The sequence below is a fragment of the Macaca thibetana genome, chromosome 16 (assembly GCF_024542745.1).
Source record: "Macaca thibetana thibetana isolate TM-01 chromosome 16, ASM2454274v1, whole genome shotgun sequence".
Taxonomy (NCBI): Eukaryota; Metazoa; Chordata; class Mammalia; order Primates; family Cercopithecidae; genus Macaca; species Macaca thibetana.
This window is the reverse complement of record NC_065593.1, coordinates 29939744-29957236: the sequence shown is the minus strand read 5'-3', so window position 1 is coordinate 29957236 and position 17493 is coordinate 29939744.

The window sequence follows — 17493 nt, the reverse complement described above, 5'->3', positions numbered from 1 at the left end:
CCACTTTTGTTGTTGTTGTTGTTGAGTAGTTTGAGTTTCTCATAAATTCTGGATACCAGTCCCCTGTTGAATGGTTGAATGGATAGTTTGCAAATATTTTCTCCCATTCTGCAGGTTGTCTGTTCACTCTGATTGATTTTTTTTCCTGTGCAGAAGCTTTTTAGTTTCATTAAGTCCCATTTGTCTATGTTTGTTTTTGTTGCTTGTGCTTTTGAGGCCTTAGTCATAAATTCTTTGCCTAGATCAATGTCCACATGGTTTTCTTCTAGAATTTTTATAGTTTCAGGTCTTATAATTGAGCCTTTAATCCATCTTGTATATTGTGAGAGATAGGAGTCCAGTTGCATTCTTCTGGATGTGGCAATCCAATTTCCCTACCACCATTTATTGAAAAGGGTGTCCTTTCCCTAGTGTATGTTTTTGTCAACTTTGCCAAAGATCAGTTGGCTGTACATGTGTGGCTTTATTTCTGAGTTCTCTGTTCCATTAATCCATATGTCTATTTTTATACCAGTACCATGGTGTTTTGTTTACCATAGTCTTGTAGTATAGTTTGAGGTCAGGTAATGTGTTGCTTCCGAGTTTGTTCTTTTTGCTTAGGATTGCTTTAGCCATTTGGGCTCTTTTTTGGTTCCATGTGAATTTTAAGATTTTTTTTTCCAAGTCCGTGAAAAACAACATTGGTATTTTTTTTTTTTTTTAATTTATTTATTATTATTATACTTTAAGTTGTAGGGTACATGTGCATAACGTGCAGGTTTGTTACATATGTATACTTGTGCCATGTTGCTGTGCTGCACCCATCAACTCGTCATTTACATCAGGTATAACTCCCAATGCAATCCCTCCTCCCTCCCCCCTCCCCATGATAGGCCCCGGTGTGTGATGTTCCCCTTCCTGAGAACATTGGTATTTTGATAGATATTGCATTGAATCTGTAGATTGCTTTGTGCAGTATGGTTGTGTTAATGATATTAATTCTTCAGATCCATGAGAATAAGATGTTTTTCTATTTGTTTGTGTCATCTACAACTTCTTTCATCAGTGTTTTGTAGTTTTCCTTGTAAAGATCTTTTATCTCCTTGGTTAAATATATTCCTGGGCATTTTATTCTATTTTACTTATTTTTTGTAGCTATTGTAAATGGGATTGCTTTCTTGATTTGGTTCTCTGCTTGATCATTATTAATGCATAGAAATGCTAATGACTTTTGTACATTGATTTTGTATTGTGAAACTTTACTGAATTCATTTATCAGATCTAGAGGTTTTAGGAGAAGTCTTTGGCAATTTCTAGATATAAGGTTATATTGTCAGGGAAGAGAGATAACTTGACTTCCTCTTTTCCAACTTGGATACCTTTTATTCCTTTCTCTTGCCTGATCGCCCTGACTATGAGTTCAGTACTATGTCGAATAGGAGTGGTGAGAATGGACATCCTTGTCTTGTTCTAGTTCTTAGAGGGAATGCTTGCAACTTTTTCCTGTTCAGTATGATGCTGGCTGTGGGTTTTTTGTATATGGCCTTTACTATTTTAAGGTAGTTCTTGTTAAGTTTGATGAGGATTTTTATCATGAAAGGATGCTGACTTTTATCAAATGCTTTTTCTGCATCTATTGAGATGATTCATGAAGGATTTTTGTATCACTGCCAGGCAGATGTTTTTCATTCTGTTAAAATTTTTAGAAACCAAGTCATGTTTTCCCAGTTAACAAAGAAGCAAAGTTAAATACTAAACTGCAATGTATTGAGAATATGTAACATTACTTTTACCAATGAAACCACAAAGAATCCTTCTCTAAGTTATTTAGGAAAATGAAATGGATAGCAAATAAGTACTAAGATTTATTTGTTATCATCGCAGTCAAATTGCTTACCTAACAAACTTACTTGAAAGCAAATTTCCACAAATGCTGAGAATGCTGCCACAGTAAAGCACATTCTTAATCTTTTCCATGATCTTCATAGTCAAAACTACCTCAGGTAAGCCACAAATTCTTCATTTGTCTTGAAGCAAGTCTTTAAAGGCAATTCATGCTGTTTGTTTATGAGTAAACTTATACCTCAGATCCAAACTGGCCACATAAGAATTTGCTAAACCCAAGCAAGACTGTCAGAAGGAACATTAGCATAGCTTCATGTTTTAGGTGGCTGTAAGCTGATAAGACTCAAGATAAATTATTTGCAAGCCTGAACCACTTAGGAGCTGTGTGTTTCTCTCAGATCCCAGAGTGAAAACCATAATCAAGACACATACACTTCTATGTTTCATTCATATTCACTAGCTTCACTAGCGTGCATAGGATGGCCCCTCCACCCTGCATCATTCCATACTCTAGACCCAGGTCTACAGCCCCACTGCTTAAAAAAAAAAATCAATGCTTTTTGAGAAACAAAGCACATTTCCTTATTTATTTATTTATCATAACAGCTGTATTGAGATACAATTTACATACTATTAAGTTCACTCTTTTAAAGTATACAATTCTGGGATTTTTAGTATTCTCATAGAGTTGTGCATCCATCTTCACTACCTAATTCCAGAACATGTTCATCACCCCAACAAGAAACCCCCATACCCAGAGCAGTCACTCCTCAATCTCCCCTTCCCTACCTTCAGTTCCCGGCAACCACTAATCTACCTTCCGTTCCTACGGATTTGCCTTTTATGGATATTTTATATAAAGAAATACATACAATATGTGTCTGTACTCTTTCACTTACTCAGCATAATGTTTTCACAGCTCATCTGTTGTAGCATGTATCAGTACTTCATCCTTTTTTGTGAGTGAATTTCATTGTGTACCACATTTTGCTCATCCATTCATCAGTTGATTGATGTTTGGACTGTTTCCACTCCAGACTATTACGAATAATGCTGCTATGAACTTTTGTGTACAAATTCTTCCAAAGACATATGGTTTTGCTTTCCTTGCTGAGTCATATAACTTTTTGAAGCACTGCCAGACTGGTTATTTGTTTTGTTTTGTTTTCTTAGAGACAGGGTCTCTATCACCCAAGCTGGAGTGCAGTGGTGCAAACATATCTCACTGCAGCCTCCAACTCCTCAAGATCTTCCTACCTCAGCCTCCTGAGTAGCTAGGACTTCAGGTGCACCGCCACATCCTGATGATTTTTTATTTTTATTTGTTATGGAGACAAGGTCTTTCTATGTTGCCCACGCTGGTCTTAAATTCCTGTCCTCAAGCAATCTTTCCACCTCAGCCTTCCAAAGTGTTGGGATCACAGGCATGAACCACTGCACCTGGCTATCTTTTCACTTTATTAATGATGTCCCTTGAAGCACACACAAAAATTTAATTTTAATGCAGTACAGTCATCTTTTTTCCCCTCTTGTGCTTTTCCTGTCACATCTAACAAGTCATTGCCTCATCCAAGCTAACAAAGATTTGCTCCTATGTTTTATTCTAACAGCTTTCTAGTTTTAGCTCTTACAAGTAAGCCTATGAATCATTTTGAGTTATTTTCTTGTATACAATATGAGGTATAGGTCTAACTTGATTCTTTTGCCTGTGGATATCCAGTTGTTTCAGCACTATTTGTTGATAAGACTAGTCTTTCTCCCATGGAATTAACTCGACACTCTTGTTAACAATCAGTGAATCATAAATGAATTTATTTCTGGACTTTCAATTCTATTCCATTGATTTATATGTCTACCTTCATGCAATACCACGCCGCCTTAAATTTTTGGATCAAGAAGAGTGAATCGTCTAAATTTGTTCTCTTTCAAGATTACTTTGACTATCATGGATCCTTTGATTTCCATACAAATTTTAGGATCATGTTATCAATTTCTGCAAAAAGAGAAGCTGGAATTTTGATAGAGATTACATTGAATCTATAGATCCATTTGGAGAGTATTGCCATCATAACAAAATTAAGCCTTCCAACTCATGAACATGGAATATTTTTCCATTTGCTTAATTCCTTTGAATTATATCTCATAGTTTTCAATGGACAATTTTTTTTGAGACAGGGTCTCACTCTCTTGCCCAGACTGGAGTGTAGTGATGTGATCATGGCTCACTGCAGCCTCAACCTCCAAGGCTCGAGTGATTCCCCCAATCTCAGCCTGCCAAGTAGCTGGTACTACAGGCATGTACCACTATGCCTGGCTAGTTTTTTTGCATTTTCTGCAGAGATGGAGTTTTGTAGTATTGCCCAAGCTGATTTAAAACTCCTGGGCTCAAATGATCCACCGACCTCGGCCTCCCAAAGTTCTGGGAACACAGGGATGAGTCACCATGCTCGGCCGATGGACAAATCTTACATTTTTCTTATTCTTAAGTATTTTATAATCTTTGATGCTTTCACAAATTGAATTGTTTTCTAAATTTTATTTTCAAATTTTGTATTGCTATTACACAGAAATACAACCAATTTTTGTAACTAGATCTTGCCTCTTGCACCTTACTTAACTCATTTATTCATTGTAATAGTTTCCAACTGGATACCTTAGTTTTTATATCATATAATATGCAAATAGAGATACTTTTAGTAATTTCAGTGTCATCTCTTTTCTTGGTCAGTCTAGCTAAAAGACTGTCAATTTCCTTGATCTTTTCAAAGAAACAACTTTCAGTTTCATTAATTCTCTCTATTCCTGTTCTCAGTTTCACTTATTTCTGCACTGGTCTGTTATTTTCTTCCTTCTGCTTGCTCTAGGTTTAGTTTGCTCTTGTTTTCCTAGTTTCTTAAGGTGCATGGTTAGGTTATTGATTTGAGACATTTCTTCTTTTTAAATATAGACATTTACAGCTACAAATTTCCCTATAAGCATTGCTTTAGCTGCATCCCATTAATGTTAGTACATTGTGTTTTAGTTTTTAGTCATCTCAAAGAATTCTCTAATTTCTTTTGTGATTTCTTCTTTGATCCTTGGTTATTGTAGTAGGTTACTTGGGTTGTCATCAAATACCACAGGCTGGCTGCCTTAAACAATAGACATTTATTTTCTCACAGTTAGGGAGGCAAGAAGTCCATGATCAAGATGCTGACAAATTTGGTTTCTGGTGAGGGCCGTCTTTCTAGCTAGTAGATGGCCACCTTCTCACTGTTTCCTCACATGGCCTTTTCTGTGTGCACTTTGGGGTTGGGGGTGGGGAATCTCTGATCTCTGATGTCTCTTCCTATTCTTACAAAAGCCCCAGTTTTATCAGATTAGGGGCCCACTCTTATGACCTCATTTCATCTTAATTACTTCCCTAAAACCTTCAACATGTGAATTTTGGGGGAACACAATTCAGTCCATAAGTTATTTTTCTCATTATATTCCCATGTTCATTAACCCTCATTCTTTCATGTTGAATAAAGATTTCCATAGAATGGGTTGAAACAACTATTGTACAAGATCTTCCACTCTCTCCAGCCTCAGAGTGAGAGCACAGCTTTATATTCTATAGGGTGATAACTGATTAGAAGGCCTCCCATCTAAGAAGAAAGAGGCAGCTCCTGCTCTTGCCAGTGGCAACTAGCAGGTCTAGGTTGTTGGCAGTCCAGAGGCAGACACGACAGGAAAGTCCTGGAATACGTGAACAAATACAAGTACAAGTATAAGGAATAACAGATAAAAAAAAGATTGTAAAGCAAGGCAGTACAACAGAAAGACCTCTCAGTATCTATGAGTGTGTCTGGTCTGTCTTCTTGGTAAGAGGAGTTGGTAAATCAGACTGGGAAGTCAGGAGGTCCCACTGAGGAAAGAGCTGTCATGTGAAACCTGAGGGCAGGTACTTCTCAGTCTTGATAACCCCCACAGTGAGGAAGCAGAAATGCCTGAGTCTCTGGGGTAGGGTAGGTATGAAGGACAGAGAGGGGCAGTGCGTCAGGCCTTGGAGGGGCCAAGAGAGGCAGAGGCAGGGGAGGGTAGACAAACAGAATCAAAGTAAACACTGTCAGTTACAAGTTGCCGTTTTTTGCAACACTGGATTGAATTTTCACGTTATTATTTTATACTTCTTTTTTTTCCCTTTCATTGGCAGGATTAGTCAGTATGTTGCCAAAACACATTTTTCCCTTTGTATTATTGTGAAATTCTGCTGTTTATTACTACTTAATATTATCCTCTTTGAAGAACATTTTATGTCTCTCATTGCCTCTGTGTTCCTGGGAGAAATATTTTCCCCTTGACTTAACCTCAGAGAGAGGCAATAGGAGGAGCCAGCCACCCCCAAGTGTTTTGGGTTCTACTGAGTCCATGGAAGTCCAGCTAGGCCTTCTTGGACCATCCCTGCTTAGAAACAAAATCTGTGATTCGTCACTCCTTCCTCTAAAATACAACAAGGCCTAAAGACTCACGAGCCAAAAAGACCTAGATTTTCTAAGAAAAGGAAACTAGAAAATGATTATTTGAATAAGTTATTTTTTTCAGTTATATATATAAAAGTAGCCCCATTATCTGCCTAGAATATAGACTTTTACTTTTCATTCAAGAACTGCACGCTTGAGTAGACATGTTGATCACACATGAGAACCAGCTCTGGTAATTATGTAAGGGATTGAGAAATTTGCTTTATAATCTTAAATGCAAGACATGGTCACAGAAAAATGCAAGATTTGCCTATTGTAGAATGACATTCAAAATCTCATAATTGGGCCAGCATGGTGGCTCACGCCTGTAATCCCAGCACTTTGGGAGGCCGAGGCAGGCAGATCACAAGGTCAGGAGTTCGAGACCAGCCTGGCTAATATGGTGAAACCTCATCTCTACTAAAAATACAAAAATTAACCGGGTGTGGTGGCAGGCGCCTGTAGTCCCAGCTACTCAGGAGGCTGAAGCAGGAGAATCGCTTGAACCCGGGAGGTGGAAGTTGCAGGGAGCTGAGATCGCGCCACCGCACTCCAGTCTGGGTGACAGAGTGAAACTCTATCTCAAAAAAAAATTCATATTTGTTTTGTATCCTAGAGCTGTATGTGCTGATGTCTTAGTACAATACTTCATATAAAGTTTAGAACTCTGACTAGTAAATGTCAGAGTAAGTCCAGACAACAACATATATACATATATATATATATATATATATATTTTTTTTTTTTTTTTTTTGAGACAGAGTCTTGCTTTGTTGCCCAGGCTGGCATGCAGTGGCACAATCTCGGCTCACTGCAACTTCTGCCTCCCAGGTTGAAGTGATTCTCCTGCCTCAGTCTCCCGAGTAGCTGGCACTACAGGCGCACGCCACCATGCCCAGCTAATTTCTGTATTTTTAGTAGAGACAGAGTTTCACTATATTGGCCAGGCTGGTGTCGAACTCCTGACCTTGTGATCTGCCCACTTCGGCCTCCCAAAGTGCTGGAATTACAGGTGTGAACCACCATGCCCAGTCTTCTCCCCCAGTATTTTATAAAATGGATGAAAACTGTAAAGATATAGCCAAAAATTAGCCAGCAATGGTGAGATGCAGAGAAACAAGCAAACTTTTGTTTCTTTTCTTCATTACTTTTAATGGCAAAAACTGCAATTACTTTTGCACCAACCTAATAAAAAGAATAGTCAAGAAAGAAACAGAGAATTCTGACCTCATTATATGACTCTTGTCTCTATCCATGCCTCAGAAGCAGAACTGAAAAAGAAGTGAAGCAACAAAAATCTGTTGAATTTTTATGAAAACATGAATTGAAAGAGAAGCAGCTAAAAGGATGAGTGGCAATTCACAATTGCAAAAATGAGGAACCAGCCCAAATGCCCATCAATCAATGAGCAGATAAAGAAATTGTGGGGTGTGTGTGTGTGTGTATATATATGTATATATGTGTATGTATGTATATATGTGCACACATGTGTGTATATATGTGTATTATGTGCATATACGTGTGTATATGTATATATATGGAATATGACTCAACCATAAAAAGAAATGAATTAATGGCATTTGCAGCAACCTGGATGAGATTGGAGACTATTATTCTAAGTGAAGTAACTCAGCAATGGAAAAGCAAACATTGAATGCCCTCACTTATAAGCGGGAGCTAAGCTATGAGGATGCAAAGGCATAAGAGTGATACAATGGACTTTGGGGACTCGGGGAGGAAAGGGTGGGAAGCAGGTGAGGGATAAAGACTACAAATTGGGTTCAGTGTATACTGCTCGGGTGATGGGTGCAACAAAATCTCACAAATCACCACTAAAGAACGTACTCATGTAACCAAACACCACTTGTTTCCCAAAAACCCATGGAAATAGAAAAAAAAAAAAAAAAAAGTTAGTGGGCAGTTCTAGGAAACAGCCAGGAAAATCCTGAAGTACTGGGGCCTCTGGTTTCTTCCAAAGGAACTCTACAGAGCTGTGCACGTACCAGCGGCTGACTGGGAAGTTCTTTCTGGGTGAGGCTTGGCATTATTTCTAACAAGACTCCAGGTGATGCAAGAGCTGCTAAACCGAAGACTTCACTTTGAGTAGCAAGGGTCTAAAATATTTCCTTTCTACTAGAAATAGATGAATCCCAGATCTACTGACTCAAAATCTGTGTTGTAACAAGATCCCCCATGTGCCTCATATGCACCTTTTAGAAGTGCTGGCTAGATGCTGTCTTTCCTAGGTCCATATTATTAACCTGGTGTATCCCACAGGAGGCCTGGCAGGACACATGTTAAATTAAACTAAATTTGACCTGAGGATGCCTCAATACCTGAGTCCATATGTAACAAACGAGCACCTAACTTACTATGCAAACAAACTGAAAGCCTAACTTAGAGTTTTATCATCTTTTTTGTAGCAACTGAGTCTCAGCCAATCCCAGCAGCCAATCACAGGCTGCCAACTGATTAGACTATGTCCAAATAAGGCAAACGCCATGCTGTAACCAAGCAAGCTGTTTCTATACCTCACTTCCGTTTTCTGTCTATAAATGCTGCCTGCCCACATTGAGGCTCAGAGCCCTCTGAATCTCTTCACAAGTCCTTCTTTTCTCAATTAAATTCTGTTAAATTTAATTTGTCTAGTCTTCCTTTAACAAACACAAGGTACATTTAAAGGCATAATTAGAGAAGAGTTCAAAAGGGACTATTTATAAAGGTGTGGACAGAGAAGAGGGAGGCCACAGGAGATAGTGTATAGTTTGGGGCTATTGGTGAGGGGCAGGCAGCTCTGTTGAGGGGAAGAAGATCTTCCTGGAACCAGGAGATCAAAAGACCTGTCAAGAGGCTGCATCATAGGAACTTTAGCTGTGGGTCTCACATCACTCTCCTCCCTCCCTCTCATCTTCAGCCATTGTCCCCATTGACCAAGCAGCCAAAATTCAGATGGCAAGGGAGCCCTACTGATATTATCCAACAGCCTCTTGCAGCCCAGGGCAGGCTAGAGAAGGATGGAGAATAGAAGCCGAAGGAGTAAATGGAGGATGTCCAGCACACCAACTCCCCATTCCCCTCCTACCCCAATCTTATCATTCCTCTGGGTGAAGAGTTAATGTCCCCAACACAATGAAGTGTGTTAAGCTGCCATGGTATCAATTCAGTCAAATGTTTGTTTGAAACCAAAAATGTTAGCTATGGCCAATCTTCTTTTTATAAGGCCACAGGGGAAAGAGGAGAAAGAAACATCAATAATTAGCAATTTTAGATTAAACTAAATTTGGCCTAAAACTGCCTCCGTACATAGCAAACTGTAACCTAATGTAGTATGTAAACAAACTGCAACCTAACTTAAGAATATAGTCTTGTAACAAATAGCCAAGCCCTATCCAATCCCATCCACAGCGGCCAAACTTCAGCTCATCACAGGCTGCCAACTGATCAGACCGTGTCCACAGAAGGTAAATGCCAAACTACAACCAATCAAGCTGTTTCTGTATGTCACTTCCCTTTTCTTTCTAGAAATACTGCCTGCCCAGGTTGCTAGGGAGTGCTCTCTGGACGTCTCCTGGGTTCTGGATGCTGCCTAATTCATGAATTGTTCTTTGCTCAAGTAAACTCTGCTAAACTTAATTTGTCTAAAGTTTTTCTTTTTGTAAAATAAAACCAATCTGTAGTTGTACCTACTTCTGAAGCTAGTCAGCTAGTCACAAGGCCTCAGTTGATAGTTATAGCATCCTTCTCCCATAACCCTCTCTAAGTTCTGCCTTCCCACCTCAGTTGGATGGGATTCTTTACTGGGTGGGGTTACTTAAACTTTCATTTCCCTGTGGGTTCAAGTCCATGGAGATGGCTATCATTTCACCCAAAATACACAAACATGTATACCCACTTAGGTGACTTCCCTTCATCATTGTCTTGCAGTGTTGCCCCTGAGTGGAGCTGGAGAGTAAAAGCCATCCACTCTTGTTGAGACCTATGGATACGAAGCTTCATTTGCAAACCAGGCCCACACCTTTTTGTCCTCCTTTAGCTGGTCATGTGCCCCAAGAGGTTATTGCTGTAAGTGGAGAGAAAGACAGTGAAGCAGTGGACATTGATCGTATGCAAGTCTGAGCCACCTGCTGTTACAGCTTATTCATTTCTTGCAGACCTATGAGGCCCCAGTCTTACATATATGAGTTCCATTTTGTGATGAATTCTGCTGTGTATGATTTAGTGGAAGAGATGACCCCTATGGATTTGATAAGAGTTCAGGTCACACAGATACTTTGTACCCATGGTCAGATATTCAGTCTCAACAGGGTCCCATGGGAAGTGAGATACTGATTTCATATGGACAGTATTTGTTGGCAGAAGAGGGCATAGCCTTCCTCCAAAACCCTAGGGATTCTGTTATTGTGGATTTTGGTAGATCTCTGACTTCTGCAGAGTCTTCTATTATCATTAGGTCTGCTGGGTCTTTGTGTGCAAATAGTTGGATATGTACACCACAACTTGGACCTGCTAGAGAGAACTTTCCTTCTCTGGCAGTCTTACTGCTTGCCAGAAAATGGATTAGCCTGTCCAAAATCTAGATAAACCAAGCAAGCATGGGGCTTGGTAGGTTATTCTTTCTTTTAGAGATGCTGTTTCAACATGCCCCAAGGTACCAAACTCCAGAAACACCACTGATGTGACAGGCTCTGAAACCTGTGAAGTTTGTCACCTACCCTCTGGCATGCATGTATCCAAGGCACACTTGATATACTTATTCATCAGGTCCAATTAGCATAATGTCATCCTTATGGGATAATAAAATAATCAAGAATTATCCTGATTACATCACGACAGAGTGCATTTGAGTTGATGTAGTCATGAAGCAAGATGGCAAACTATCCTCTTGCCCCACCACTTAGATCAAACTGCTTCTCATTTCCTTGTCTTGTGGAAATTGTGTGGAGGAGCAGAGAAGCCAGCAATAGCTGCAAACCAGGTGGCCAGGGACTGTATTAACTTGCTCCAGTGAAGACACCACAACCCAGAAGAACAGGCGATATTGGTATCACAGCCTGTTTGTGAAAATCACTGGCATTCTCCATGTCCATCTACTTTTTCACCAGTCAAAGAGATGGGTTAAGTGAGGATGTGATAGGAATCACTACTTCCCCATCTATTAGGTTGTTGACGGTAGGATTAATCTCTGAAACTCCCCCCAGGAATGTGTGATTGCTGTTTTTTTTTTTTTTTGAAACAGAGTCTAGCTCTGTTACCCAGGCTGGAGTACAGTGTTGCCATCTTGGCTTACTGCAACCTCTGCCTCCCAGGTTTAAGCAATAGACTACAGGCATGCACCACCACGCACGGCTAATTTTTTGTGTGTTTTTAGTAGAGATGGGGCTATTGCCATATTGCCCAGGCTAGTCTCAAACTCCTGAGCTCAGGCAATCTGCCCACCTCAGCTTCTCAAAATGTTAGGGTTACGTGAGACACCATGACTGGCCAAGATTGCTATTTTGATGTGGGTGAAGAGTACAATTCTAGGGACTTCTATTTGGCCCTTCCTAACATAACTCTCACTTTTTGGATCTGGAAACTGATGTGGGAATTCTGGCAGTTTCCGATTCCTATGTCTACCATACATTGTCCAGACTAGAGAAATAACCAAAGGACCAGTGATTATCTGGTTCCTTGGGCCCCTGCTCTGCCTGCTGGACCAATGTGGCACTTCAGTCTCTGCCAGAATCAGAGCCAGAATCATTCAGAGCCAGAATCTAGGAATCCCTGGATAGTTCCATTTCCCCAGTACAGGGTCACCCTATTAAATGTCTGCAGGTCCCTCTGATGAAGGACTGAGGGAAGATTCATAGAATGTGTCTGCAGCCATGTAACAGGATTTTTCTCAAAGGTCTCTTTCCCAAAAAGTTGTAGAATTTTGGATTAGTTTATATTTGGAGACTGGATAAGGGGTTTTGATTCCCCGCCATGACAACTAGAGAAAGGGTTATGCCCAGTATATCTGGGATTTTTCTGCCTATGTAAGTCAAGCCACATTTTAGTAGACTGCCCATCTATTTAATTTGTAAGGATGCCATGATCATCACTGTGGATCCATCCTGGTCAAAACATTCAGATTACCACTCCTATCCTATGGTTTATTGGAATAATTATGTCCATCTTGTCTTGGCTGTTCAATAATGACTGCAACCTGGCTTCTACCACTGCGGGATTCCACTACTTCCATTTAGGTAAGGGAAGCCAGTTCCAGTGCACATACCCCACTGTCATTTCTGGCCTACAGAGAATAGTCACCAAAGAGCTTCACAAGGTTACCAGTGCCCACGGCTAGTGAAGCACCCTGGCACAAGATATTTAAGGGGGCATTCACTTTCAGGCTCATGCATTCAGGATCACTACCTGAGGGTGAGTGCCCGGTTAAATGTTGTATCCTGGGTGTCTGCTTGCCTCCCCCCTCACTCCAGCACTGCTAGTACCTTCCTCTCTGATGCATTTCTTAATTCCTTGGTGATAGGTGCATCCCCTGGGCTTGCTCAGGGATTCTGGCTAGGGGGTAGTGTCGAAGCATGTTACACACAGTAGCTCCATTTCAATATTCTCATATCCCTGAGTCTTTGAGCTCCTTCTAGAACAATGCCTCTCAAACTGTAACGTATAATGTGCATGTGAAGCACATGGAAGTGTTGCTAAAATTCTGATTCAGAAGGTCTAGAATGGGGCCTGAGATTCTACATTTTAAATAGCTCCCAGTGATGCTGCTATAGCACCTCCACAGGACACATTTTGAGCAGCAAGTTTCTACCAAACGCCGCGTAAGTCAGGGCATCTCGAACTCATTAACTGTAGACCAACATTGAGTCAAGGCATCAGTAAGCCAAAATGAATTGGCCAAATCTAGCAGAATATCAACTAATCCCAAGCCAACACATTCAGTCCCCACTGAGTGTCAATGCTTTCAGCCAGATCAAGCCTTTATTTCATTCTCCTTCATATAACATCTTTAGTATGTGTTCCCGTACTTGCTGCCCGGGTTCTGCCAATACACACTAATGAGATCTGGAACACTTTTATGTACAAGCTCCCTCTTCAAGGAACAGGCCTTTATTTCTGCATCTGGATTATGTTGAGATCTAATTCTTATTATGGACTGGGGAGCAGTCATTCAGTCAATAGAAGGGTTTTTTGTTGTTGTTGTTGTTGTTGTTGTTTTGCCAAGGAAGGATAGTCCCCTTAGGCACAGTGTAGCTGCCTGTCTGAAAGGTATTTGGGGCTCCAAAGTTCTCAATATCTGCCCAAATATCCTTATGCCGTGTCTCAAGGTCCCACTGCTTCCATACCAGTGCTTTTCCCACAGTGTAAGAGATGTGATGTGGTTGCAGATTTAATTGGCATTGAACTCATCATCCGTTACAAACAGGTCCTTGGCTTGGTGCTCAGTCATATCTACCCTGCATCTATAGAGGATGAGGGACTTGTCCAAAACTGTCATCAAGGCATTCCAGTCTTCTATGGATACTCTCAGCTGGATAGTTTTGCTTTCAATCTCAATTTTTCCATTGTCTAAACTTCCTAGAGCTATCGAAAATGCCAATTTACAATCTTTATAATTACTATTGTCACCATGGAAACTAAATCCCTTTAGAAACTAAATTCATAAACTGGAATTCCCAGTGCCTTGTCCTCTATCTTCACTTCATCGTATGCCACCACTAGTGATAATTAGTGTGATCTGATGTGTGTGTGTGTATGTGTAAAACTGTTAACAAATAGCCTGAAAGATACCCACCAAAGTCATGATAGTTACTGCCCCTGGAGGAAGGGAAGATACATTGGATGTGAAAGAGAAGAAAGAACTCAAATTTAATTGCAATATTGCATTTATTTTATTTTTTTTTAAAAAGGCTTGAAGCAAATATAAAAATGTTAACATCCCCTGTATATATAAACACTTTTTGTATTTTCTGCACTTTTCAAATTCAACCCCTCCCCACTCTCCACACATCATTATTCATTATGATCATGAGGGGCTTATCCCAGGATATTGATTGATAGAAAACTAAAAGAGTAATTTATAAAATCATTACATGAACAAGTAAAAACACACACAGCAAAATTTACATCAAAACTGTTATGTGGTACAGAATCCAAAAGTCGTAAGAAGCAAAAGCTATCTTTTTTCACTCTGGCACCCATCTGCTCTTTCCTGGAGTCAAACACTGTACCACTTTTTTAGGTATACTTCCAAAATACTGCATTTACAAGCACATACCTATATTGGTTCTACAAGAATAAGATAGACATTTTCAGCATGTTGCTTTGTTCAACACCACAGTACAACTTAAAGACAGCCCCACATCAATACATATAGAGATCTCCCTTTTCTATGGCTTCATAGTATTATCATGTGCTGATATGCCAAAAACTAATCCCTTAAACCCTTTTGGGTAGATACTTACTATTTTGCAGTCTTCTGCTCTTAGGAATAAAGTGAAATTCAATAACCTGTATAGGAGCATTTCACACATGTTTGAATATATATGTAGAATAAATTCCCAAAAGAGAAATTGCTAGAGAAAGAGATAGAAGGATTTACAATTTTGATAACTACTGCCAGATTTTTCTCAGTACAAGTTGTACCAATTTACAGCAATGCATGGAAGTGCTTTTCCCCTGCCAAACAGTTTGTTACCAAGCTGAATAATTTTGTCAATTGATACTTCTGCTATCATGAGCAATGATTCCATATGTTTAGGAGCTATTTTAAATTCCTTTTCTGTATTCTACCACTTGTCAAATCCTTTGTTCATTTTTTCTTTGAGACCTTAGAATTTTTCTCTTTGATTTGTAGAAGCTATTTTTTGAAAATAAGAAATTAACTATTTGGCTGTGATATATCTTGCAATTCTTTTCCCAGTGTGTTGTTTCTTGATCTTTTATGCTGTTTTTGGTACAGAGATAATTTTGTTTAAAATAGTCAATATTTTCCTTCCTGGTTTCTGATTGAGGGCCATACTTAGAACTTCCCCAGGTTGAGATTATTATTTTTTTAAGTCCTACTTTTTCTTCATGCACTTCCATGATTCCGTATTTTTACTTTTAAACATTTGGTCCTCCTGGAATTTATTTTGGTATCTAGTCTGAGGTATGGCCCAAGCTTAAATTTGTTTTAGCTAGGTACCAGAATTGTTAATCATATATTGAATAATCCATCTTTCCCCAATTAACTTGAATGCCACCTTTAACATATGCTGTTAATACATTTCAACATGTATTTTAAGTTTATTTTTGGTCATTCCATCTTGTTCCATTGACCCTCCACACATCAGCACCACATTGTTTTAATTATTGTAGCTTCATAAGATGTTTTAACATTTGGTCATGCTAACTCACTCAGGTTTCTTCTTTTCTAGATTTTTCTTGGATATTCTTGCCTTGCAGTTTCCAATAATTTTTTTTTTTTCTTTTGAGACAGGGTCTCACTCTAGCTGCCCAGACTGGAGTGCAGTGATATAATTTTGGCTCACTACAGCCTTGACCTCCCAAAGCTCGGGTGATTCTCCCACCTCAGCCTCCCAAGTAGCTAGGCCTACGGTGCGCACCACCACACCCAGCTAATTTTTTGCATTTTTAATAGATACAGGATTTCACCATGTTGTCCAGGCTGGTCTCGAACTCCTGGACTCAGGCAATTCACCTGCCTCAGTCTCTCAAAGTGCAGGGATTACAGGCATGAGCCACCATGCTTGGCCTTCATTACATTTTAAAGTCATTTCAATGCTATTGGGGAAAATCTGTTGGCATTTTTATTGGAATTACACTGAATGTATAGATTAACTTAGTGAAAATGGATATATTTATAACTTTTAATCTTCTTATCAAAAAACGTGGTCTGCTTTTTATCTGTTTAAGTTATTTTTTGTGCTCTTCAGTTTCATTGTATAGTTTTATTCTTGCAGAACTTATACTTTCTTCTTGCAGTTATTCTTAATTATTTTATCTTTTTGTTGGAATTATAATATGGCTTTTTCTTTCATCATATTTTCTAATTACAGGTAGTCTGACATAATAGGCAATTAGAAAATAATAAGTATAGACTTAACCTTATGTTTCACTAATTTATTTGTTCTCCTTTCCTTCTTAAAACCACTACTTTCTTCTCAATTCATTTTTTTCTTGTTAGAGTACATTGTTCACATACTCTTGCTAATAGCCCATCGCTATATGAATAGTTTTTCTGACTTGGAACAAGCAGGAAGTTTTAAAAAAAATCACTTATAGCCCATCCCTATATGAAGATGAATAATATAAGTACATTATTCGTACTTGTTCCAAATCAGAAAATCTATTTATTTTGCCCTTGACTCTGAACGAGAGTTTGGGTAGAGAAGTCTAGGTTTGATGTTGTTTTTCCACAGCAGTTTGAATATGCTGCCTGTATTCTTCTTACATCTACTCTTGCTAGTGAAATAATTATTGTCAAATTCACTCTACTTTTGTAGATTTTCTAAACTTTTTCTTTTAGGATTAAAAAAGAATCTTTGATGTTCTGAATCTTGACTGTAATGCGTTATACTTGACCTATACATTCTGCACTATTCTGGAAACTCTTTTAGTCAAAAGAGGTATGGTGGTGGTGATTTTATCCCCAAGGGACATTTGGCAATATCTGGAGACATTTTTAGTTGTCACAACTGACAACCAACCCTGGGGTAGGGGAGGGAGGGTGGTGGATTTGCTACTGGCATCTAGGGAGTAGGGCCAAGGATGCTGCTAAACATCCTACGGTGCGTAGAGAAGCCTCTCACAATAAAGGGTTGTCCAGCCCAAAAAGCCAACAGTGCCAATGCTGACAAACCTGAGGTATGGATATTTTAGTTCTAGTCCTTGGTCTTGCCACTGGGGGCAAAATGAATTTGGCCTCAGCCTCATGGCAACACTTTCTGACTGCGAGATTCTGTCCTGGCTTTGGACAACGGTTGTCCTGGCCTGTGGTGGTGCCAGCCTCAGTGTTTTACTGTGGTTTACCTAGCTCTTCCCTACCTGTATGAATGCCTCATAGGTGTTAGTTCATGGAGAGGTGCTTCTTGTTTGTGAGGATGGCTATGCTTATGGCAATGCTTTAAAATATCTTCCCCATTATTACTATGAATTTGTTTTAGTAGAGGGCGATTTCAGCATGTGACCTTCA